This window comes from Dermochelys coriacea, chromosome 2 (assembly GCF_009764565.3).
Source record: "Dermochelys coriacea isolate rDerCor1 chromosome 2, rDerCor1.pri.v4, whole genome shotgun sequence".
NCBI lineage: Eukaryota > Metazoa > Chordata > Testudines > Dermochelyidae > Dermochelys > Dermochelys coriacea.
In genome coordinates, this window is record NC_050069.1 from 103,256,215 (window position 1) to 103,284,104 (window position 27,890).

A 27,890-nucleotide genomic window follows, 5' to 3' on the forward strand; every position below is an offset into this window, starting at 1 on the left:
AGACTTCTCAGCTGGCCAACTAGACAACAATTACAGCCCCTTTGTGCCAACAGTGGAGTAGATACAATAATATATATTTATATATATGAAACCTAACCCCAAATTCATGGCTGATGGCTCTAAAATACTTACACATGGACAAATGCTTCACAAAGCTTAGATAGATAGGCTATTTACTTCTTTTACAATATCCTGAAACCATGAACAAATCTATTAAAAAAAACCCTAACTTTAAACTGTATTATGTGGACTGTAGTGGCCATACATTACATAAACGGACAGGTCTCCACTGACAAGAAAAACTGCAAAAAAGAATCAGATACGGGGAGTTACAGTGAATTTTTTCAAGCACCAAGACATTTTCAATTCAGATATGTGAATTCCAAGCCCTGGATGAAAGGAGCACAGAATCCATTGTAGAAATGTTGCTCATCATGTCTCCTAGACTGAAGATTCTGCAGATCATCACTCCAATACACTTCTCTAACAACAACAAATGTTGGCACATAATTGTGTGAAGAAGAGATCCTTCTGGTGAAGGAGCAATAGTACATAGCAAATATAAATATGTTCAGGTGAAGAAGTAGTATGTATCAAAAGAGTGATAACTCAGCAACCAGGCCTTCCAGTTTTCAGGAAGCTCAAATTAGACAGCTGAAAGACTTTTCTGTTCAAGGGCATTCACTGTAAGGGAAAAACAGAATTGAAGTATCTAAAAACAGGGGATAAGAGAGAGAAAAATTCCCACCATTTTGCAGCATTGCAGCCTCAATGATCTATATTACTGAAATACTCCCACATTATAAGCCTCACACCAGTGCATCCCCATTGATTTCATGGCAGAATTTGTAGTCTTCTGCAAGAACATTGCAATGGTTAGTTGTATATTGTTTTGATCAAAGTCATGATCCTGCTGTTCTTACTTGGGCAAAAGTCCTACTGAAAATGCCTTCTTTAGTCCTTTTATGGACCGCTTCATTTGTCTCTATCCCTTTTACTCTGTCTTCAGCAGATAATATTCTTTCAACCAAGATGGAGGGTGGAAGAAAGCGTGTCTTTAAATAGTAAACCTACCCTTGAATTCACAGGAAATCCTGGCATTCTGTGGCCTACAAAGTAAACCAATATTAGGTAAAGGCAGCATGACATTGCATTGATATTCTGAGAGCTGTCTAAGTTAATTCTGCCAAAAAGCTATCAAAAAAACTGAGCCAGTTATAAAGGAACACTTTCTAACTTTTAAAAGTATTTAATTATTTAAAGCAGAAATCCTAACACTACATCTCTTGAAGTTGTTTAAACCTTCCAAAATTGCCATAGAGGACTGAGGAAATGAGAGAGTTAAAAAGGCTGCTAGAAAAATAAACCAGGCATTTCTATTGCTCTGAGTTTACTTCAACTCGCTTATATGTTTGTATTTAAATCCTAGAGTAGCATTTTACTGTATTTGTTAATTGCTCTGTTCTTTTTTCCCCTGAAGCTGAAGAGTCTATTCCTTTTGTGTTGAAAAGTTTGCAGTTCTAACACTGACACATTATTTTGAGCTTCTTTGACTCTCTGCTGCTCTGATCTAATGACATTCCACAGCAGGCCTCAAACAGACAGCCAGGCCTCAAAATCAGGGTCAGGCCATTCTGAATCAGCACCACACCCTTAGCAGAAGAAAACGTGTGTATCTTATACCTATATACATATACAGTGCACTTCTTTTATAAAGAATCACTTCCATCCTGGATTATTTGATTCTAACAAGCAGAGCATAGTATAGGAATGATTTTGTTCCAGTGCGTTTGATCTCTATATGCAGTTGATTCTCATATCAGTGATTGTTATAAATGGAGTGCAGTGTATATATATAAAGATAATAAAGACACCTAATGCTGAAAAGGCTTAGGTATCTGCAAAGAAGTGATTGTCTCAAACCAAAAGCCAGCAGAACAATAAGAAGTCCATAACCCAGGTTTTTAGTGCTTTCAAAAGAAGCAGTTCGATGAAAAGGTTATTCTTGTGCACTGCTACAGGGTATGTTGAGAAACACAGGGCTGTCACCCACTCAGTACATATTTTGTGTTTTAGTGTACTGTACATGTTTGTCCTCTTGGAGACAAAGAAATGTTCTTTATTAGTTACACTGTAGTATTATAAGCAATGCATTAAAATACATCATTAACATCCTGGGCAAGCTTATTTTACTACCAAAACAAAGGGACTATTCTTTGAACAAATAGGGGGGGAAAACCCCACAACAACAATAAAGAGTTCCTCTCCCTAAAAACTGTTCTGAACAAGATTAACAATTACAGGCTTATATTCCACAGACACGGGTCCCAAATAGCTGCATGAAGTGATGCATTCACTACTGGGAGAGTAAGTACCATTGATGACAAGGCCTTGGGGCTTCTGCTGTTCTCAAACCAATCAATAATCCATTATGAACAAACTACATTTCCACTCTAATATGAAGAAACAAATAAAAGGGAACTAGTATCAGTAATAATTCCATGGAAAAAACAACACGCACACACACACACACACACAAATCACAAAATGCCACCATCACAAGACTTAAACTAGTGGTGATACGTGATACTGACAGAATTGCCTACAATAACCCCCTTATTTTAATACAGTTACTAAAGACCTCTATACTACAGTCTAAGATTTACAAAAAGTTTATTTTAAAGGCAAGCCACTTTCAAGAGTACTTGTTCTGGCTACAGGACAAAATAAAAAAGGCATACATCTTCCAGGAGAAGAAATTAATATATAAATCTAATGGCTTCCTTTAATTTATTTTCTAATCCAAACTAAATAAGAATTTTGAATTAGGGGTGACTGCCCAAATGTGACCAGTAGACCATAACATGGCTTTACTGCAGTAGCTGTGTTATCGTCCAGCAAGAACCATTGCAACTATTTACCTCTTGTTGCCACTTTCACATCCCGCAGTACACAAGAACGATGATCAGTTTAAATCTCCTTGTGTACATTAAAACTAGAGCAAACTTTTTTCCATTAATAATCAACATACTTTCCTAGAATTTTCAAAAGATTCTGTACACAGAGGAGGAGTGGAAAAGAGCATCTTACATTTCAGATAAAATATTTAAATAAAAATACACTTTTTAACAGTTACTTATTTGGTGAGAGTATAACAATTTAGATCCAGAAGAAAACACTGAGACCAATATTATTATGCATAAGGCTGTCTACGTCCTTCTTCTGAAATATAAAGACTAATAGTTAAATTTGACCTCACAGGAGAGAAAAAATAGACAGCTAAATACACAATGTGATTATTGATTAGACCTAGAAAGGCCATGAACTGAACCAGTGCAGATGTGAGTTTTTTGCTAGGGTCATTAATGATCTATATTAGGAAGTCAAAAGCAGATATTTTGGTGTGTTATAAAAATCATTTCTAATTTTGAATATAAGTATTTTCAATTTTAACAAATGCCTGGGAAAAGAGTCCATTTTACTTCACTTTTGGACATTAATGTACCGTTTCCTATTTTGCTAAACCTCACCGAAGGAAGCCACTTTATTATGTTCTGTATTGAAATTAAAAAAGGGGAAAAAAGATGCCCCAAATCTGTTATCAAAGCAAAAATAAAACAATTCATTCCCAAATAGGAGCAAATCCACCTAAATACTGTACAGGTTTTTTTTATTCTAATCAATGGCATTGATGCTGTCCATTCATGCATGTGTGTGAATAAAACATGCACAGAATTTTTACCGCACCCAATACTGCTAATGCTATCTGGTCAGGACTTCCATTATAAACCCAATTTACAAAGGTTTATAATTTGGCCATTTCAAATTGCATAGGTCCAAAATTTGTCAGTCTGGATGCTGATACAAAGTTGCTTAGGAGGAGTATTTTCATGTTTTACTTTGAATGTTTTTTTAAATGCATAAAAATACTATAGATAGGCTTATATGTGCAGCACCCTGGTTGAAAATAAAATATTTAATTATTTTTGCACTTAATGTAGAAAAATAGGGGCCAGATCCTCAGCTTGTGTAAATTGTTGTAGTTCTGTTGATACTATATATATATATATATATATATATATATATATATATATATATATACACACACACACACACACACACTTTCTTACTGCATCAGTGGAGCTACAATGATTTGCATCAACTGAGAATCTGGACCTCTGACTGAAAATGGCAAAACACTGTGCCATCAAGAGTCAAGACTTCAGTGGCAGAGAAACGTGTGTACCAGTTATAAATGAAAATGAAACAACAGCGTGTCACAATGGGTCAAATCTCTCCCTAATGCCACTAGTAGTTACACCAATGGGGAACTGATTGAATGATTTATAATTAGAGTAATCAGATGTCCTGATTTATAGGGACAGTCCTGATTTTGGGGGCTTTTTCTTATATAGGCACCTATTACCTCCACCCCTTGTCCCAATTTTTCGCACTTTCTATCTGGTCACCCTATTTATAATATATCTTGATGACCTTGCTACAGCAAGGTCTGATTTACTATATATGTACTATATACGTACATAACAATAATGACTTACCCAATAAAAGCATCCCTGAATGCATCCCTGAATGCAAAGAACCATATATTACAACACAGTGAAAATTTAATAATAATAACAACAACAACTGCAATTATGTTTACAGCAGGTTAACAGAAGTTATAGGGCTATAAATTACCATGAGATAACCTATGCAGAGAGAATTAAGAAATTCATGGTAAGTAATCAGTAACCCTCACACCTAATATGTCCTATTGCTCAAATAAACACAAAGTAATGATTCTACCATATCAAGTTATTGCCAGCCAGTAACTTGTTAACAGATCTAAGATACAATGTTATTGATGGGTGTAACAAAAAAAAAAGATTTTTAAAGTCAGAAAGCAGCGGTGGCAAGCTGTTAGTTTACTTTTTCCACCCAGTATTAGAATAGAAACTACAAAACACAAACAAATTCCTTGATTGCCATTATTATCTCTTTTCAAAGTTCCATTTTGTGAAAGAGCTTTAAAAAAAATCCCATCGTCAAAAAGGAAGAACTGTGGCCTAGAATATAAAGAGAGATAATTATGTGCAGTAAACCATAAAAACATTCTGTTAAACATTACCTTCAGAGGCAGCACTATTTAGCACAGAAAGTCAATATAAAAATCTAATCTCAGACTACACAGCATCAAACACACATTATCAGTTTTCTTGAAAGTTTTTTACAATAAGCTTTTCAAAAGTACAAAATTGGTCTATTTTTCTGAGATTTTTTAATCTGATCTTGTAGTTAATAATTTTTGATTATCATTTGTACTACATCAATCAATACATTATGAATGCCAAATGTTCATTGTATGCCCCCTTCCAAACACAAACATTTCTTATATGCTCTATGGATCAAGATCCCCAGCTACTGTAAATCATTGTTGCTCCATTGAAGACAACCAAGTTCCACTAATTTACACAAGCGGGGAATCTGGCCCTATATTTTGGTTGGTTATACCAACTGAATTACCTGGAGTAACAGTGATAAATCAAGCTCTGAGCGTGAAAATTTGGAGACGTCCAGCACTTTCAAAAGACTGCAACTTGACCTAGTTATTGCTAATGTATATCAATCACTTGCATCTGCAGCTAAAATGAGTGATATATCAGTATATATTTACAAAGAGCAATTCCTGACAAGTACAGTATAATTATTTTATGAGCATTAGTTTGTAATATATCTGTGATTGCTAGTGATTTAATGAGTCATTGTGAGTTCCTGGGTTCAATGGTAGTTTTCAAAACCCAAGAATCACCTATTGTTGTTTTATTATCTAATCAATCTATTTTAGGGTTATCTACAGTTCCCATCACCAGAACATATGAGCGTGTTCAACATAATGCATGTTTAAAATCTAATTATGAAATATACTGAACCTTGCACTGGTCTATCATCGTTAGTCTAGAAAAGCAAACATTTAATCTCTAGCTTGTAAATTAATGCCTTGTATGAGAGGCTTATATAACAGGGGTATTATTTATGTACTGTCATAAAGGGGGAAAATGTGTAAAGTGAGAGTCCTGTATACCAAATACATTTGAAACACAAGTTGACAATTTTTGAGTTTCAAAGCTCCCAGCCACAATAATCTCTGGAGAGGAGAAAGTGAACCTGAAATCAAACTTTTCAGCTATCAGCATAGCCTGGCTTATTTTGATATAAAGTGCTAAACTATTTACGCAGAATACCACTGAAAAGGGTCAAGGAATGAGACAAACAGGAATCCTATCAGTTGCTTATAAATGTGTTCTTAAGGAACATTTTATCCAAATTGTTCTTTCCTGATCTCCCTTGCACTCCACCTCCAAAACACACACACACACACAGAGTCTCTCTCTCTCTCTCTCTCTCTCTCTCATTTGCCCAGTCCAAATATCATGAATGTGAACAGAAGTGCAATATATTGCTAGGAGACAGACGAAGATTCTGAAAGACTCTACACAGCACAGGTGGTTCAGCAGAAGATTGTTTATTCAAAAACCATTAAATCTATGGACCAGGTCCTCATGTGCAATGAGGTAGCTTTGTGCTGCACTGCCAGAACTTGACCAAGGAAAATTATCCAAGTGCAGGAATGATCCTGGAATAGTCAAGGGCTCTTACACCATGTACCCCCTCTGCTGTCCGCAGAAGGAAAGGGGGTATCGGTAGGACAGCCATACACCAGGCCAATCCTGGGCTGCATTTTTGGCCTCCTGTGGCTGCTAATGGCAGCAATAAGTTGGAGCAGTAGGAAGAGCTGTACACTGAACAGCACTTGGATCAGGGGTAGGCAAAGGAGAGATTTAAGCTCCTATGCTTACCACTCCCTGACCTCTGCTTTGTTCATTTTGGACTCTACTAGGTTATCTGATTCTCAACATCTGCCACAAAACATTCTGATATTGCCACTCACAAAGGAAAGCAAATAAGCCTAAAAAAAAATCCACTGTCCAAGTTCTTGCATAAAATAAAACCACACCTTCTTGGATCTGATTGTTTTCCTTGGCGATAAATAGGTATCACACACATACCAAGACACACTAAATATTAATGAGTAAAAAGTGTAACATGAAATATGTTACAGTAACACTGTAGTTAGATTTTTAACTATCCACTTGTAGAAATGTCACCACACCACATACTGAGTTTCTAAACTGCTCTTATCACCAGAACTGAGAACTTAACAGAATGACTAGTACAGTACTGTTTTTCACCAAAAGAAAGTGTTTTTCTTATAGAGGCATCTGTGTAGGGGAACCTTCCATTTTAGTATGTATCCGCCTTTGTCTCACACATGCAAAACACTCTTAGCTCATTTCCCTCAATTTTCATTTCCCCTATAGCCTTTAGCTATCTCCTGTGCCCCACAATCCTATCCAGCTGCCACACTGTATTCCTCATCCCCTTTGCCCCGCAAGCTTACTGACTGTGCCATACGTACTTGCTGCTTCACTCTCCTGTCCACTAAATCCCTCTTGGATTGTCTGCCTTCAGCATCCACTTTCTCTACCCCTCTGAAACTGTAACTCACATCTTTGTCCTGCCCAAGTCTAAGGACCCCTTCACTAGAATTATTCTTTTTCAGGATACTGTTGATCACTCCTTATTCCTCTGTTTTTGTGATTCTGCTTTCTCAGTTCTTCCAACTCTTCTCAGTGCCTCATTAGGAAGCTCCTTCTCCTCTCCTCTTCCATAATCTGTTCATATCCTCAGGAGTAGTTCCCTCCTCCTCTTCTTCTTCTATGCTCTCCCTAAGGAATCTTATCCACTCACACCATTTCAACTAGTGTCCCCTGGTTGCAACTCAGAAAAGCATCCTTATTCAGGAAAACACTTAAACACACACTTACATGCCTTCCTTCTAAATCTCTCTCTCCCCCGCCTAACAAATCCCTCCTTTCTGCCAACTCAGCATGTCCATGAATACCTCTATGTCAACCCCATCTAGATGTTCAACCATAGTCACTGACTTTTACTTTTCCCCAGGGGTGCTTCACCCCTGCTCCACTGAGGCCCCACTCCTACTCCGACCCTTCCCCAGGGCCCCACCTTTGCTCTACCTCTTCCCACCCCTGCTCCATTGCTGAAGCCCTGCAGTTCCTCTGACCCCTCCCCAAACCCCCACCCAATGCTTGCTGGTCTCCACCCTCCCTCAAGCCCCTCCCAGAGCTGCCAAATAGTTGATGGACAGCACCCCCAATCAGATGATGGGTGGGGCCACCAAACAGCTGACTATTTTTTCCCTATGTATCCAACTGACCATTTCAAATTTAATATCTAAGACTAAGCTTCTCAACTTTCTTCCTCCTTCATCACTGATGAAAGCAGTACTATATCTTCAACGTCCTCAAGGCCCACAACTTCATTTTCAAATTTGACTCCTCTCTTCTTCTTCCACATCATCCTCAATTTCTCCTCTATCCCTATTCCTAAAACACTTGTCCACATATTAGTAATTTCTCTCTTCAGCTGCTGCAGCCTCCTCTCTGGCCTCCCTGTTCTCATCTTGTTCCCCTTGGATCTATTCAAAATGCTGTTGCTAAAATCATTCTACTCTCATATCAAACCAATCATGCCACTGCCCCATTAAAATGTCTTACATATCAAAAATTCAAGCTTCCTTTCTTCCCTTTATAATTCCCACATAATTCCACCCTACCTAATCTGTTCTCATTTTGTCTTATTCTCTTTTGTGCTGCTTAAGGTCCACTCCAGTTTCCCTCCATAATGTATCTTTTGTATTGTTCTCTCATTCATGTACTCACATCTTTTTACACTGTATTTTCAATGACCTTTCCCCTGTGGCACCAAATAACCTCTTTTCCATCATTCTAATACTTCCTTAAAACACATTTCATCCATGAAGTCTTCCTTCAAAACAAGATCCACCACATCAGCTTTGGTGCTTCTTCCAGAGTGTAATATGTAGCTAGTCTGTATTGCCACAGTCTAGGTAGGATGTCAATTCCTCAGAACAGGAATTCTCGAATTGTTTTATACAGTGCCAAATGTACTATCTGATTTCCAATAACATTTAAGTGCAAATTTTTATCATTATGGACTGAAGCTTCATCTTTTCAAACAGTCAAAGTTTCTACATTTATCAGTGGGCACTGCTAATGGATGGAAAACATCCGCTCATCTCATCCAGCCCCCAAGAGTAACTAAACTCCTCCATTGCCTAGCCAGAACTCATCTCTTACTGAACTAAAAAAAAAAAAAAAAAAAAGGTCAGGTAGCCATGGCATGGAAGAAGGAATAATCTAATGTCATTAAATTCAGTTTCCTTGAGGAATAAAGCTTTGTCGCTTCAGATAGACAGCTTTGCTACTCTCTGGCTCCTCTGAGAAACCTTAGCTAAAGTGAAACAATTGATGCTTACTTTAAACCACACTACTAACCAGATTTCTTGGGAAGCTTAAGCAGCTCAAGCAGAACCTTCCATTGCCTTTCTGAACCCTGGGATTGCAGACAGTCTTACCTATTTAAGATACATTGTTGTATAGCAGAATCTGCGGTATTGGTTAAGAGTGTTAAGCAAGAAGAACAGCAGCACATCTGAAGTCAGGTACAACTACATGCTAGCAAAAGATTTCGCTACATCTTTTTAATACATAAATAACTGAGAAAGAGCTGGCCATGCAAAGCATCAAATTACAGTATAGGATTTCTAGTGGCAAATCTCAAAGCTGACGTATTCTTTTTAAAGGGATTAGCTCACCATCTAGTCTACCTAGTCCTAGCTCTTACAACTACAGCTTTGATTTAAAAGCCTATCAAAAACTTAACACAAATAAAGTCACGTGCATATATATCACACACACATTAGTTTTCTATAAATACAAATACTCCTGTGCTCTTTAGGCTGATGTTTAAACCGGTACATTTGCCACCAGGGAGGCACAATCTAACAGTGACTCTAAGAGTACAATTTGAACCATACTACTAAATCCTTAAACCTGTTACACAACAAATAAGCATGGATTACTGCATGACTGATTCATTATGGGATGTTTTGTGATCCTATTCCTAGCACACAAATGCAGTTTGTCTTTGCTACATATTTAAATGCCATCATCATATTTATTTGTTACGTAACTTTTATTAGCTTTCACTTTTCTGTGCCACCAGTTTATGGCCTGCCCATTACTTTTAATAAACTTGTACACCTGAGATAGTAGTAAATAATCAATAGTTAGTTGCACTGTATAATTCTTGATCTCTATATAAATTACTAGCTGTACTATCATTACATAGTACTTCAAACTACCATAATACACCATATATTTTTTAGCTAATATCTTTAGCATCCCATATCTACTTTACTTTACTTTCTGTACTAAATGTACAGCATGTATATAAAAGGATCAAAATACCCCCAAGTGAATTCAGTATACTTTTTTTAAAAGTTTTTTATTATAATAACGAACAGAAAACAAATTGAAATTAACTGCATAAAAAGACACTTCACAAATGTATCTTGGCAAGTTTTCAACAGGCAGTCATAGTATTTGCTAATACTTAAAAGGGTTTTCACCTTCTTAGACTAAAACCACCTCCAAGCTTAGATAAGCACACCTATATTTACTTTCTTAGGTAATGGCAGTTTTGTCAAAGTCATTGCTTAATAATCTACTTCACTTACAACGGTAACGTAAAGATGTTATGTAAAAATCACACAATCTTTCAAAAATCAGCATAAAGGGAAAAAAAGCATTATTTACAGAAAAATATAAGAGATATTACCACTATTGTGCAGGGTCTCCAAGAGAGAGTTCTATATCATTTCTTTTTTAAACACAAGGAGGTTCTTTTCATAAAAACATGTTGTTCCAGGCTTGTAATCTAGTAGGATTCCTTTCAATGTCACACTCTTAAAATACAGCTTCACTAGGAAATGAAAAATATCCTTTTACTTCACTACTGATAAGCTTTACTCTGCCCTTTCAGAACTCTCTCTGTGTTTTTAATGTTATTTATTAATGAGATGGAGATTTTATTTGATAAACAGTACCTACCTTCAGATATGTTTTAAAATCGGCATCTCGTGCACATTAAAAATAATGAATACAGTGTTATCTACTCTGAGCATTCAAAAATCAGGAGTCAGGCTTCCCAAAATTATGACTGGCTTAAAACTCATGAGATGTTTAAAAAATAATACATTTTATTTTATTACTCTTTTTATTTGTTTGCTGGCTTTTGAGCTTTGAGGGTACACTCAGTGCATGTTTTCAAACTTTCCTTTACAACCATGAGGTCTAGGACTCACTTTTTGTTTCAAATTAAAACTGAGATTCTCTTGTAATCATCTGATTCCAGAAGCTGCGGCTTTCAGAAAATCACCATCTATTCCGAAATCATAAAGAGTTCGCAACACTGTTATAATGTATTCCCCCCGCCCCTTCCTCCATTTCATCGGTATAACAGTTTTCTCAGAAGGTTACTGCACATTGTCCAAAATTTTCAAATGTAGGTGGCCTGATGTTAATCACCTAAATCTATACTTTGGCATGTACATAAATGTGATCTTAATTTCAGAACTGCTAATCACCTGCAGCTCCCACTGACTTCACAGTAGCTCTGAATGCTCAGAATCTCTGAAAATCAAGCAACTTTAGTTTTCCAAATATGGACATAGATCAAGTGTCTAAAATTAGCCATCTAAGTTTGAAAATCTTTTCCTTAGTCTAAAGCATTAAGTTTATCTGCAGGTAAAACTAGATTGTAAAATCGATGATATTTAAAAACCATCTTCACCTGGATAAGCTTATGTCATGCTGACTACTTGAATATCAGTAAAGATGCCTTGATCATTTGGTTTTACCACAGTTTTCCTTGAAAACGATAATCTCACTATCATAATTAGGATTGACTATGATATTATCACTAAACCTGTATTTCCATACAAAGGAAAATAATGAAAAAGTCACTTCTTCTGCTCTCAGAAGCCACATAGCTGTGGAGCTGTGCTGGGATGGACAAACCCCATTGTGGTCCAGGGCAAGAAGAGGTTAATAGCCTGACCTGGATATCGGAGCTGAAGCCAATAACTGCCAACAATATTGAGCATGGAGGGCACAACAAGGGAAGGAACAGGCTTCAGAGTTGTTGCCCTGATACAGGGAACTTGGTAATGGGGCACAGATAATGCACTGTGAACCCAAGGAGTAGCCAAGCCTGGAGAAAAGATTTCGGATTGGACTTCATCTTGTCCTCTAGTTTGTAAATAACTTCAATTCCAGGAAGGGAATCATCATACACTGGCCATCTGGACTATGCGCCAAACTGGGACTGGAGAGAGGTGGGAAGGTGATTTGATGTCATCTTTGCACCTCCCCTGTGACAGGATTGCCATGAAAGGGGTTAGGTCAGATCACAGGCTGCTCTAACTTGCGTCTATCTGCCAGGAATAGCCAAAGAATAGCCATGCCCTGGCCACAACCCTCTTCTCCCAGAAATGCCTCTGGAAAATCCCTTTCACCTAGGACTTTTCCAGGTGGTGTCACTGGGCCAGGGTAGGTACTCCCCTATGATGGCAGTATTCCTCAAGGGGGATTTATGACAGCCCCCTAGCTCCCTTATGCCAGCAGAGTCATGGGGCACCCATTTAGTCTTAGAGCCAGTGATGAAGTCCTTTACTCACAGGAGCTCCTACCCTCCCACTGCCCACACACACAACTTTTGTTTTTATAATCTCAGTCACGTGGGTGTAAATCCAGAGTAACTACATTGACTTCTGTGAAGTCACTACACCAGCATTAGAGAGGACACTTCAGCCTTTCCTCTCTAACTACAGCACAGCCATTTTTATCTTCCTTTATATTAAGAATGTTTCTAAATTTAAAATAACTATATTCCCTTTTATATCCTAAAACTATAAAGGTCCTTTTCTAAGTTTAGACTGATTTCTATGACAGTTCCATGTACACAGCAGCCAGAGAATCAGGCCCCAAAATAGAAAGAAAAATTCTCTCTTCTCTGACCTTTAATGCTATTTTGTTTACCTAAACAGGGTGCCTTCACTCCAAACCTTAAAGCACCCTCTCCCTACAAGAATAGGATTGCATGCAGATCTGATTTTGGTCCAGGCCTTTGTATGTTCTAAATCTTTCAGCACAGTAGCGCTAGCTGTTGGTATTGTTTATGGGTGGCCCACAATGTGACTCAAGGCTCTCCTATCTTTAACAGGGAGTTGTGCAAGATAAAAAGCATTACTGCATTCAGTGTGCAATAGTCCATCTTTATCCAATGCACTGGGAGTACCCTATTTAAGACGAGGGTAGATGGAATTTACTCCTTTTAAGTTTGGGGGGGACCCTCAATCTGCAAGCAAGCTGCCAACACAAACCCTTCAGTTGGACACATTTTGAACACCCTTGGTGTACTCAGAACAGATAGAAGAACATGTACATTTCTTCCACCTCAATTGTCACCTGTTTTATTTCTGTATTTTAATTGTGTTTCACAAAGACTTTGAGAAGGCATCGTTTCATTATTGTGATTGTCCCTATTGAAAAGCCACATAAGAGAACCCTGAAATCACAACAGTTGTGTTTCAATCAAATGCACTATCATTACAAAATATTTTTACACCTGAGCACTAGAATGTTGTTGATATGAATGGTATGTTAGTGCAGCATACACTACTTTTCAAAAGAGGTGGTACTTAGCAATCATTCCTAAATGTTTTTCTCTTCTGGGTTTTACTGTAACTGCCCAATAGCTTCTCTATTTGAAACACGGTGATTCATGTATAGGTCTGAATATTTTGAGTATAACACCATCATTTGATTTCACTTTCCCTTAAAGGCACACGCATTATTTTACAAATAACATCAACTATGTGAAGTTTTAGTTATATCCACACTGGTTGCTGCTAACAACAGCAGAGCTATTAGAGCAATCCTGTTAAGCAAGGTAGTGACCAATTGTGTAACAGTGTGACAAAATCCTATTCATTGCAATAAGATAATTATTTGATCTTTTCCCATTAATTTACCTTTTGTAATCAGTTTATTTATTTGTTTATAATTCTCCTTACAGAACATCTACACAAGGACTTCCAAATACTGTCATTTAGACATTGTAAAATACATGTGTTCATTTCTGAGCAATACAAACTGTAATAGTTATAGTAGACGTGCTTTTGATTAAAAGCTCAAATTATTTTCACAATGTACTATTAACCTGTCTGTACTGCTCTTTCCACTTTTGCATAATAATGCTTCTTGGAACTTAAAGTAAAACAAATTGGACAGATAATTTCATATGCTTATAGATTTACACTTATGACTTTTTAATTTCCACTACGAAATCACGTTTGCCATACATACTAACATTGTAAAAGTGACCAACGTATATGAATATAAGATCCATTTGTGATGCTATATACTACAGCAGTGGTTCCCAAACTTGTTCCGCCGCTTGTTCAGGGAAAGCTGCTGGCAGGCCAGGCCGTATTGTTTACCTGCCACATCCACAGGTTCGGTCGATCACAGCTCCCAGTGGCCGCAGTTTGCTGCTCCAGGCCAATGGGAGCTGCTGGAAGTGGCACAGGCTGAGAGACATACTGGCCACTGCTTCCCGCAGCCCTCATTGGCCTAGAGCAGCAAACCGCGGCCACTGGGAGCCGTGATCAGCCAAACCTGCGGACGCGGCAGGTAAACAAACAGGCCTGGCCCACCAAGGGCTTTCCCTGCACAAGCGGTGGAACAAGTTTGGGAACCACTGGGCTACAGAAAACTTTAGTGCCTCACCTATAGAGTTAGAAGCTAATTAAGGCAATGAGCCATCTTGATGCTAAACTGTTGCTAGGCTGTGTGACCTTACACGGAAGTTACTTACACTGCAAGAACATATATTTATACTCAATCTTAGTTTCAACTGCACTGTGCATGACTACTACATGCAGATTCCAATTTTTAATTCCTTTTCTATTCACATTTTTTCAGAAACCTAAAATGTGTTGTGCTATGTTTCTATACACATGCACTTATTGCAGGAGCAACGGAAAGAACAGTTTGTATCACCTTACACTTCCTTATAAGGTATGTGCAAACCAAAAATATTTAAGACATCCTTTTGTGATATAAACAGACTAAACTTGAAGGCATAAAACCACAACATAGCTCTTTAGCACAGTGCAGAAATACTTAAATTGTAAAGTTCACTTCTTTTAAAATGCTTCTTTATCAGAAGAATCCTTACTGTTTTACAGATTCATATTTCCATTTCTCCAGTCCATTGTTCAAATAAGTGAAATAATATCCATGCATTTTATAACTAAGTTATCCCCATATTATTATTGTTCTCCACTGGTGAAAACGCTAAAGGAAAACATGCAGCTGCCATGCACTGGTAGTACTCCGCAATCAAAGAACAACGGAGAACAAAGGCTAAAGCCAAAAGTTGTTCTTATTGACTATAAAAGCACTATAAAAGCTTTCCAGGGAGATTTTCCATAATGATCAAACAAAAACAAGTACAAAATCATAGACTCTTACACATTAATTCCAGCATCTCCAGAAAGAATTCCTGGGAGTGTTATAATTCTTTTTATGGAGGCATTGATCTAATGAAAAGTAAACAGCAACTGATAAGCTACATATCCATGTAAAAGTTTTTAATTATTCTGTTTGTGTCTTACCATGAAGTTTGTTCTAACATTTTTTTCAGCTGTGCCAAGAAAAACAAACACATGTCAAGGTCAGAGAGAAATAGATGGATTTTGCTTTATCTGAATTCCAGTTGTGGGCAACAAAAACTCAACAATTTAAACAGGAAACTATTCTGATAGTACAGAATTTAACTTTCCTGTGAATGTAGAAGCAAGCTACATCAAATTTGTCCCCTTTCTTGATTGAAAATAATTTAGCTCTGGCCTCTCTGGAGAAGACTGAGTAACACTTGGAGGCCTACTGGTGCTATTCTTCAATAAAATGTAGGAGGCATATATTTCAGTACAAGATGTTGTTACTTCTCCAATGCACTAGTGCGTGTTTCTAATACATTGTAAGTCTCAAATACAGCTACGAAACACTATCAAATTAGTAATTAATCTAGGACATGTGGGGCCAGACCCTCGGCTGGCACTGATCTTTGTAGTTCTACTGACATCAGCAGACCTACCCTGATTTAGACCAGCTGAGGATCTTTGGACCTTTATTGGCTGTACTAATATGTAAAAGTAAAACCAAAAACAATGAAACTTATCAAGTGCTGTCCTCAACTCACAATTGGTACTGAGGGAGAGTTTGCAACAGCATGTGGATGACCTCTTTTTTAAAAGATTTTTGAGTAATACGCACAGTAATACATAGAAAAAGTCTACACTTTTCCTAAAAAAAGAATATTACTTAGAAACATAAGAACAGCTACATAAGATGAGACCCCTGGCCTCTCTAGTTATGAATCCTTTCAACTCACAGTGACTAATAACCTATATTCAGAGGAAGGCATAAAGCAATAAGAAAATTGTACAAGAACATGCTTATGAGGAAAATATCTTCCTAACTCCAGGCAAGTATCAGAGGGGTAGCCATGTTAGTCTGGATCTGTAAAAGCGGCAAAGAGTCCTGTGGCACCTAATAGACTAACAGACATATTGGAGCATAAGCTTTCGTGGGTGAATGCATCCAACGAAGTGGGTATTCTCCCACGAAGGCTAATGCTCCAATAGGTCTGTTAGTCTATAAGGTGCCACAGGACTCTTTGCAACTCCAGGCAGTTAGTGGTTGGCATATGTCCTGAAGAATTAAACTTGATCCTAATTTCTAACCTAGACAGTGTAACTGTAGTTGTTTGTCTCAACCATATATTATGGCAATCAGTTCCACAGATTAAAACTTTTCTTTTATTTGTATTCTTATTTCTTGTATTATGAGAGAAGGAAAATAGGCAATTGACTTTCTCTAGGCCAATCATTCTTGAACCTATGCAAAGACACTTGGGATTTGTGTCCTCTAGAAATGTCAGGTGTGGCTGATAAATTTTATTGTCAAACCTTCTTAGTTATTACAGAGACAAATTTCTGAGTGGAATTACAGTCTGATCCAAAGCCTACTGAAGCCAATGGGAGTCTTCCCATTTTTAAAAATGGTAAAAGTATATTTTTTCATGCTGAATACTCCCCCAAAAGGCTTCAAATTTCAGTAAAATTTCAAAGCCAAAAACACTGTCTGTGAGTTAAGGCAAAGCATGCAAAATTACAGCCCCAAGAAGCTGCTTGTAAATATTAGGACCAATTGAACCAGAAAGATTAGAATAAGAGATGGAACTGAACCTTAACTATAGTAGTACTTGCTTCCTCAACTGCTATAATTAATATGGCAAAGCTTAATCAGATAGTCATATGCTATAGTATGTGTGTATATACACACACACACACACACACACACACACACACACAAAAACAGATGTAGGCTGGGATTGTCAACGCAGGCTAAGGGAGTTAGGTGCCCAACTCTCTAGGGCTCCTCTAGGAAATTACAGCTGTGATTTACAATACTCTCTCATTTACTTGTTTGTATAAAGTGTAATCAGATTCCATGGTGATAAGCACCACTGCAATGCATATACAAAAATAAAAATAAATATGATTTAGAGAAAAGGCTCTGACCTGCTATAGTTGAAATTATTGACCAAGTTTTTAAAGCAAACCCGCTTTGCTCTATCTCTTAGAATATAAAAGGTCTCAATAAGTTCTAATTGCTACTTAGAAAGGGACCCATTTTCTTCTGCAGAACAAGCCAAAAAGTATCTAAAGCTATTAAACCATTCTGGATAATACTTGGAAGTCATTTTAAAATGGCACACAGTGAATCCTGTTAAAAGTTTAATAACAACAGGGAAATGTATATGTTCTGCAGCTCATATTTTGCCCACATTGTATTGTGGTTTTTCAGGATGTATTTAAAACTGCTATTTTATTAACAGGTTTTTTTTAAAAGATGAAGTCATAACATTTCCACGTGTTTTTCTGTACGCTGCCTCCATATAAATAACTGATATAACACTCAAATTATAGTGTATTGAAGTGCCCTGCATTAGAAAAAAGCTTGGCTCTATGTAAAACCATTAAATAGCTCAGTATGGTGAAATCAGCACTTCAGAATTATAACTTAAAATTATTATTATTAAAGATTCTATGTTCTTTCTATTGTTCACACTGCTACTGGAAAAACCACACCCATTACATTTTCTATATTTAGAGAACACCATGAAGATACATTTTAGTAAAGGTCTATGAATGTATTTATTGTACTAAGTGGTGAAATATGTAAATAATCCAAACCCCATCCTATTTCCAGATTACTTTTTTCCTCCTACTGAAACAACAGAAGAGCTAACATGATTTTCATTTTGAAACTGAATGTTTAGATTGGTGCCATGCTGCATTGATAGGCTTTCCATATATTTGAAAAAGAAGTTGGATTAAGCTGAACAAAAAGAAACAAAGAAAAATTAAACTGTACAGCTGTCTTATCAGTCATTAACTGACGCTTTACCAAAGCCCAATCCCGCAAGCACGTATGCATTTGAGTATCTTCACCCACATGAATAGTCTCATTAAATCCAATAAGACTACCCTCGTCTTTACAATTATTCACATGTATTAAGTGTCAACAGGGTTGTGTCCTACGTTTTGTTTAACTGAAGCTGAAATCAAAAAGATCCCTCTGCCACTGCACAATTTTCCCAAAGGACAGTGCTTTAAAATACTGGAAGTAATCAAATGGCACTAATTTTCTGTAAACAAGAACTGCACTGTTTAAAGTTCTTTGAAACTAAGGCTGAAATTTTCAAATCTAGATGCTACCATTTTTATGATAGTTTATTACATCAAGAAATACAACACAGGTTACTAATGTAGGTAAACCTTTTCCAAGCCCAGGTGTCCAAATGTAGGCTCCTAAATCCACGGTTATGAGCCTAAATAAAAGTGCCCAATTTTCAGATGTGCTGAGCACCTGCAGCTCCTATGGGCTTAGATGGGGGATTTGTAAGTCACTCAGCACTTCTGAGGCTCAGGTTACTTACACTTACGTGCACAAAGGTGGATTTAGGAGTCTAACGTTAGGCATCCAGGCCTGAAAGGTTTTGCCTAAATCAGTAATCTGTGTAGCCTTCCTAGCTGTAATAAAGCACCACAAAAAACTACAAAATAAAGTATCACAAAACCTACATGCAGCTTTCCAAAAATAAAGTAAAATGTGTCAATGAAAGGCTAGGGCAACCTTTCAGAAGTGGTGTGCCAAAATCTTCATTTATTCACTTTAAGGTTTCGTGTGCCAGTAATAATTTTAACGTTTTTTTAGAAGGTCTCTCTCTAACTAAACTATTGTCATATATAAAGTAAACAAGGTTTTCAAAATGTTTAAGAAGCTTCATTTAAAATTAAATTAAAATGCTGATTTTACGCCGCTGGCCCGCTCAGCCCACTGCCAGCCTGGGGTTTCATTCACCTAGGCCGGCAACGGGCTGAGCGGGGCCTGTGGCCAGGACCCCACCTGGCAAGGGGCCGGCAGCCAGAACCCCAGACCAGCAATGGGCTGAGCAGCTGAGTCCGCTGCCGGTCTGGGGTTCTGTCCGCCAGCTTCTGCCAGCCAAGGTCCCTGTTGCTGGTCCTGCTCAGCCCGCTGCCGGTCTGAGATCCCAGCCCTGGACACAAAGAGTGGGTACCTACCTTCTCCCTGGTTCTAGCCCATTCGCTCTCTCTCTCTCTGTGCACTGAGCTGAGGGTGGGAGTGCACTGAGCACAAGGCTGGGGGTGAAGGAGCAGGCTGGTGGTTGGGGGGTAGTGTCTGGCCAGGAGCTAGAATGAGGGAGGGGGCTCAGGGTTGGGGTAGGAGGTTTGGGTGGGAAGTCCTTACCAGGGCAGCTCTCATTTGGTTCGAGGGGTGCAGGTGGGAAATGTGGGGAGTGGGTGCAGGAGCTCCCGTTTGGTGCTCAGGGTGGGAATGGGAATATGGGGGGTGCAAGAGTCAGGGCATGGAGTGTGGGGGGCTGGGTATGTGGGGGGGTGCTGGAGTCAGGGCTGGAGTCGTGGTGCGGTGCAAGGGTAGGGCAGGAGGCTGGGGTGCGTGAGGGGTGCAGGGGTCAGGGCAGAGGGCTACGGGTGTGTGAAGGGGTTACAGGGATCACGGCAGGGGGAGTGTGGGAGGTGCAGGGCAGAATGGCTGGGGGTGTGGGCTGGGGTCCTGGGGGTACACCCAGTCCCCTGTCCAGAGCAGCTCACAGCAGGGGCTGGAGGGGATATGCCCTGATTCCACCCCCCCTTCCCCAAGGCCCCGTCCCCACCTCCTCTCCACCTCCTCCACGGAGCAGCGAGCACGCTGCGGCTCCACTTCTCCCCCTCCCTCGCAAGGGCCATCAGCTATTGGCGGCAGGGAGGGAGAGGAGGGGGGCAGGAACCCAGCACACTGGGGGAAGAGGCAGGGGAGGGTGGACCTTTCCTGCCCTGCAGCAATAGCCGGCAGGACCAAGCTTCTTCACCCTGCCCCTGCAGGGGGGTGGAGAAGAGCGGGCCAGGGAGGGTAGGATTTTTAATGGCACTTTGCTGCCTGCCGGGGTCCCGGCCTGGGTTCGACAGCAGGCTGAGCGGGGCCGGCAGCTAGGACCCGGCAGGCAGCAGCGTGCCGTTAAAAATCAGCTCGCGTGCTGTCTTTGGCACACGTGCCATAGGTTGCCGATCCCTGGGCTAGGGCATCAATTTTCCTTTTTCAGTCAACCAATCATGAGGCTGATGGTGGTGGTGGAAAAAACTGTAAGCCTTCTCACTGAGCTTTAAATAGGGTACTGACATCCATATGTCACAAGTTAGCATGACTGTACCTGAAAAGTTCTTTAATTTTTTTATTATCTTTGTCATCTAAGCAAATGGCAAAACCACCCCATCATACTTTCCCTGTATTTTTAGATGACATCTTCAACAAAATAGACACAGTATTTGGCAGTCTCTTTTCAGATATAGAATCGATACTATTAAGTGGGAATGCTTCCCCCCTCCCGTGGTCTGAATACTTGTAGCTATTACTGAATCATTTCTCCTGTTCTCTTGCATAACATCAGTATTTATTTCTACAGTCCTTCCTTTAATTTTTCCTCTGATTTTTCATTTGCAGAATGTACTAGTAGGCATGTGAGGAGTTTTTCCAGGGTGACGTGCTTCAATCATTTCTTTAAACTGCCTATTTTTCGCTATGTTGTAGACAATGCTATTAGCATAAATGAAGGCTGCAACTTTTATTGTATAAATACTGACAGGTATTTTCCATTTTGGGGTGTTAAAAATGAACAGACACACTGCTCTAAATGAAACTGATGTCAAAGAACTGCTCAAAAGCTATTTACATCTTGCTACTTAACCATGTGTACATTTTACTTGAAAATAATACCCTTTTTTTTTTAAACTTCATTCAATCACTTATTTGCTAGCATTTCTTTCAACTACTGGCACGTTGAGTCAAATAAATTCATCCAATGATCTTTGGCAATGACAAAATATAAATCACTTGTTTGACATATTAATCAGCAGCTCTTACATTTACAACCGTCAGAATCAGAAACAATCATTCAGTGACTTCAACACTACATAGACTCAAAGAGGAGCTAGCCATCTTTATTTAAAACCATGTTACCTATCCACCAGAAATTTCTACATTCTAGCAAACAAAGCCCTCCATAACAGATGACAATTTTAATGATTCCCCTCTCTTCAACATCCAAACACAGTTGATTTTACCCTCTCATGATGCCCCTATCTCCAATCACCAATGACTCTTCCATTTTTCCTCCTTCTTCTCTAGGCTTCTAACTTTCTTGTAATTCCTTATCAGCACACCAAGAATCTTGGTATTTCATCACTTCCCTTTTAACTTTTAAGAATAACTGAAGTTTTCTTTTATCAACTGAAATTAGAGCTTTATGTTTCTAGCATCAACACATTCCCAAATAAATGTTTTGTTCTAAGAACCTGAAAAAATCTGATAAAACCCACTGAGCTGGTGATTTTTATAACCCTAAGGCAGGCAGGCATAATTACGTAAAAATCTAACTGCAAATTAAAATTCTTCTGCATAACCACTAAGAGGCTTACTTCCACCTGCTGAAGTCAGGAAACTACTGTGTTAATTAAGTCAGCATGCCCTTGGTCTAAAGAGCAGAAGAAGAAAACCTGATTTTCTCTTATCTACATTAGCTGAAAGAGACAAAGGTAAAAAGTAAAGCTACTTGTATGCACCGATATAGGACAAGTTCGGAGAAATTATGTATATGTGTACTAGAGATCAACAAGGTGGAGTCTGATGAACAGAGGTATTAAGCATATCTTCTCTCAACCTTACTGATAATGCAACTGAAATGACAACTGTGACTTTAAATCAGAGGTGGGCAAACTACGGCCCGCAGGCCACATCCAGCCCCCATGCCCGGCCCAAGAGGTTCACTCCCTCCCCCCCCGCAGCCTCAGCGTGCCATGCTGCTGGCATGGTGTATTAAACTGCTCCATGTAGGAACATGCTACTGGTAGCAGTTATAGAGAGCAATTTACTACACTACACCGGCACAACACTCTGGGCAGCTGGGCAATGCTCTGGGCGGCGTGGCTGTAGCGCCGCCAGCCACCGGTGCTCTGTGCTGTGCAGTAAGGGGGCAGGGAGCAGGGTGGGTTAGATAGAGGGCAGGGGAGTTCGGGATGGCGGTCAGGGGGCGGGGGTTTGGATGGGGTCGGGCGGTCAGAGGGTGGGGAACGGGGGTTGACTGGGGGCAGGGTTTTTGGGCGGTAGTCAGGAAGGAGGGTGGGGTTGGATGGGGCGGTGGGGGGCAGTCAGGGGCAGGGGTTCCAGGGGCGGTCAGGGGACAGGGAGCAGGGGGGGATGGGGCAGGAGTCCTGGGGTGCTGTCAGGGAACAGGGAGGGTTGGATGTGGCAGAAGTCCCAGGGTGGGGGCCGTCAGGGGGTAGGAAACGGGGGGGGGAGGCAGATAGGGGGTGGGGGCACAGCCTCCCCTAACCGGCCCTCCATACAATTTCTGAAACCCGATGTGGCCCTCAGGCCAAAAAGTTTGTCTGCCCCTGCTTTAAATGGTGAAAGAGCAAGCCATACTAAGATAGGAATAGCATGCTATAAACACAATATTATGAATTCGTTATTTCATTAATTTTAATCACAATTACACTAATACAGGCTGTTTTTCCTTCCCTCTCCAGCCCCCAACTCCCTAATATTTTCTTGCCACTTTAAGATAATCAGCTGTATTTTATGAGTTTTTGTTCCTGCAGAAGAGTAAGATTTCTCAGATATCTTTTCTTAAATAAAAAAGTATGCTAGGGCAGCTCAAAAATGTTCCATCAAAGCTGTTTTTCGATGGAGAACTGGGATTTCAACTAAACAAAATCTTTGGTGAAAAACGTCCGCTTTCTGTGGCCAATGTTTATTTGTTATAGAAAAAACAAAACTTTCCATTTGGAAATATCAAAACATTCCCGAATCAAAATTAAACATTTCAACATTGCCGAATCAAAATGTCTAGTTTTGATTCAGTTCAACATGAAACCATGTTTTCTTGAATCAATGCAATGCCTCATATGAAAGCTGCAGTTCAGGTGTCTCCTGGCCCTACCCATAGTGCATCACGAGAGATTTAGTCAGCATGGGAGCATAGGGTGGAGAGGGGCATGAGGAACCTGAATTAGAGTTCTCATCAGGCTTCCATCAGGGAAGACACAGTTTAATATCGAACTGAGCCAAAAATGCAACATTTTGATTTGGTATGACAAACCAAAGTATCTCATTTGAGATAAACCCAACCTGAAACAAAACACTTTGTTCTGATTTTGTGCCATTACAATCATGAGATCTTATATATGTGCGGAAAGGTCATCTGATTACTTACTAGAAGTCACCTGATGCACTAAAACAATGACATTTTACATACAATCATCTTGTCCAGAGAAGTCAATAATTCTTCTTAAAATTTAAGTAAGAAAAGGAAATCCCTCAAGGACAACTTGCATAAACTGTCTATTGTACATTAATATAATGGATGTTTCTGTAAATACAGAACAGTTATATTCTAATCCCTTTGCATTAATAGAGAGACCTGGTTTATCTGAATCAGTCTACAAGCTCCATTTTTTAACTTGGTTTTAAAAACCCCTGCAGATTATTAAATCAATAGTACATGTAGGTTGCCTCTTAAATACTCAGAGGCCCTTAGGGAAGGCAGGATTTCCTGATGCACCAATAACTGCAAGGCCTCTAACCTGCCAGTGCCATGGGGTCATCTTTTCAAATAACCAAGGAGATAGTAACCAAGTACAGACCGCCTAAATCTCACTATACATTGTTAATTACATAAACTTGGCTTTACCGTGTTTATGGGAATGTTGACCACCACATACTTCAAACCTATCTCCTCTCCTTTTCAAAAATCTATATAGGATCTCTAGCTCATTTCATAACACATCATCAGCTCCAATGCCACTAATGTGCTAATGACACCCACCTACCTATACATCTCTTTTACTGGACACAAACTTCAGAGACACCTAGATGTCACAGTATATGAGAAAAATAAGGCACATAGATTAACAAGAAATTGGCTTAATATCAACTCTATAAGAAAGCAGTATTGCTGAGAGAGAGAATGACATTTTAAGGAAATGATCAGAATGTTGGTTGACCTTTATTAAAGAGTATATGTCCACTAATTCTCAAGGTAACATGCAAACTCTGAGTCCTATTGGACTTGTCACTGTTCTAAACAAAGATTACTTACAGGAAGGAGAAATGCCTTCTTCCATCTTTGACTAGCCAAGATAATATGATCACTTCTCTTGGACAAGGATCAGCCTGAGATCAATATTTTTTTCATCACTTTTTCCAGATGTGACTGCTGCACTACACTCTACTTTGGGCTGATGGTGATGGCCTACATCACAACTCCAGCAGGCACAGTTATCTTTCACAAGACTGACAGGAGCACATCACACTAGTGTTTCTCTACTCAACTGGCTCCCCACTCATTTAAACATCCTGATCTGAATACCCAAATCCCTTATTGAGTTAAGGCCTAGCTATCTTTGAAACTGCTTCTCCATCCAGGATCCAGTGAGACAACAGTGCTCTGCTAGGAATGATACATGTGATGATACTCAAGACTGCACGTTATAGAGCTGAGGACATGGTGTTCTTGCTTTGCTGTGAAACTCCATGAGCAGTAGAACTCTGACACCAGATATCAAGTTAAGCCAGAGCCTGACCATTTAAAGGCCAGAACTCCTCTTTTGAGAAGGCCTTCCCTCGGTTACAACAGCTTGAAGAATGGATTTTGCATGAATGTTTTTAAAAAAATCTCTCATTAAGTAACAGAAGTTATATCAAGAGATGATGGATCCTTTGCAGACAAAAAGAATGGCTAAATTGTCTCCTGACCCTGTGTAGATGTGTGAGGACAAGAGGCTCCAAAGCACCTTCCTCCCTGTCTTGAATCACCTTCACAGTGACAGGTTACAATTGAAGTCCCTTTCCATAAGGGTCTGTAATTAAAGGCACAAGCCAAACCAAGAGGGACAGGAAAGGAAGGAGGTGAGATCATGCTGTCCTTACACTGACCTGCAGAGCTAGCTGGGGAGTGGGAGCAAGCTGCACAACACTACCTCTGTGTGGCAGGTATGTGCAAGGTGAAGGACTGTCTTCTGAGGCCTTAACCCTGCCTGGAGTTCCCTCTGAGAAGAGCAGCTCCACACCACCTCTTAGTCAGGACCATGTATAATTTGCACAATCTGGCCCAATGCGATTCTTAATTTAGTTTTTGCAGCCTAGATACCACAATGATTAGCCTATTTGATGGATTCTCATGAAGCTTTCAGCTGGCTGAGTTCTGCCCAGAATGGCAGAATGGTAAAACAAGTTTACTTTAGCTGATCTAACACTGAATCACTCGAGTGTATGGACGTAAAGTTTTCAAAAGCACCTGTATGATTTAGGAGCCTAAGTCTCATTTGCTACATCTACACTACAAGGTAGGGGTGTGCTCACCTGTACCTACTCATGCTAACCCTCATCAAGCTAGAGCACATATAAATACAGGCATAGTCCCAATAGCACAGGAAATTGCAGCAGAGGCTTGGCCATCCAAAGTACAAACCCATCTGAAACAGGTAGGTATGTACTTGGCACAGCTAAGCCATGGCTCCACTGCTGCTGCCCATGCTACTTATACTTGTGCTAGCTTAACGAGAGCAAGTATAAGTGAGCAAAGGAAACACACCTCACACATAACATACACAGAGTCAGTGGGATTCAGCTGTCTTAAGTGATTCTGAAAATTTTACTCATATACAGATAGAAACACACTGGGAAATAAACCAATGGCGAATAAAATAAGGACTGTGTCAGCCCAGTGATTATTTTTGCAACATTCCAATCTAAATATAGTAGATATGGAAAATGCCATATTTAAATAGCAATGATATTTTCTTCTTCCCTTAAGGAAAAAAAACACATCATATGCATTGGGTGTTATGTGCACAATTACATGCATCTGAAGAAGTGGGCTTTTTACCCACGAAAGCTTATGCCCAAATAAATCTGTTAGTCTTTAAGGTGCCAGCGGACTCCTCATTATTTAAGTGGACAGTTATGTCTTTTGTCCCATAATAGAAATCAATATTAATTTGATGGAATGGTGGTGTCTGCATAGCACATTGTTAGCAATAAGAATCATACTTAATCAATAAACCTGACTCCCAGTGTCAAGGGGTTAAAAAGAAATTGGGCCCACTCCCTGCAAAGACTTACACTGCTTAAATTTGTGCATTGTGAATAGTCCCATTGAAGTGTCAATGGGGCTACTAACATTTTGAAATGGTAAGAAGGTGTGTTAATCTTTGCAAGATTTGAATTTCAGTTTTGTTTGCAACATGAACAGTTTTCTCCATTCAAACAGAGGGGCAAATTCCATGCTCTGATCAGCCCCTGGATCTCTAAATGTGACTAAATGAATGCATCAATCTTGCTTATGTGCTTAAGATTTGCATATATTTCATCATCCCATGGAGTCAATCTCCATTTGCACCGGTCTTGGGCATTTACAGTGGCTAATCTCAATAAAACTGTAGTTTTGATAATAATAGGTGTGACTGACTCATGCAAAACTCCCATTGATTTAAGCAGCCATTTTGGATGGCACCCATAAAAGCAATTCAACTTTGCTCAAGCAAGGAAGTCTTGTCAGCAAAAAAGTTTGAAGGGACTCCGTAACCTGAAACTTTTTGAAAACGTGTCTAATTTTAAAAAAAGAAATCCTGATTCTGATAAAGCACCTTATAATTTGAGAGGGCAGGGGTTACCTTTTATTAGAAACATGAAATGAAAATGATTTTTCTGTTTTCTTATCAGTGTTTATAAGGATCTTTTCAGCAAGGAAGAAATTTACCATACAGAAGAAAATGAAAGTGACCATGCATAAATGAACAAAATACACTGAGAAAAATAACTTTCTTACTAACTCCTTTCAGCTGTAGTAATCCCAGGTATTGTGTGTGTGACCAGGTCTCCTGGCTGTCACTTCATCCCAGCATCTAGATGGCTCCCAAGTGTACCAGGGAGTGGAGGCTCTAAGGAGTGATGTGCCCCTTAAAAGTGCATGATCAGGCAGCATCAAGGATGTGGATGAGGACATCCTGGCATCACCTTAGGACACAGAGAGGCTGCTGCAAGTGAACTCAAGTAGGGGAGTCACACCAGCACAACTGAGCCACACTCACTTCCGCCTGATCACTGATGCCATCATGCTGCAGCATTTAGGGTAGCTGGGCAAAGGAATGAGAATTGGGCCACTGCTACTTT

At 39.4% G+C, this 27,890-nt stretch overlaps 1 protein-coding gene across 18 annotated transcripts in view; it reads right to left on the minus strand.

Annotated features, from left to right (window-relative positions):
• ZNF516 (zinc finger protein 516) overlaps nucleotides 1–27,890 on the minus strand; it is a 134,970-nt gene that overhangs the window by 87,381 nt on the left and 19,699 nt on the right. For 4 of the 18 annotated variants that reach the window (XM_043508206.1, XM_043508216.1, XM_043508211.1 and 1 more), the window contains exon 3: nucleotides 27,547–27,734. The exons of 10 other annotated variants lie outside the window; for them this stretch is intronic. The gene's annotated coding sequence lies outside the window, so the exon portion shown is untranslated. Of the gene's footprint in view, nucleotides 1–10,782; nucleotides 10,927–27,546; nucleotides 27,735–27,890 lie in introns of all 18 variants that reach the window. 4 more of the 18 variants (XM_043508210.1, XM_043508217.1, XM_043508209.1 and 1 more) reach the window with 2 other exon arrangements.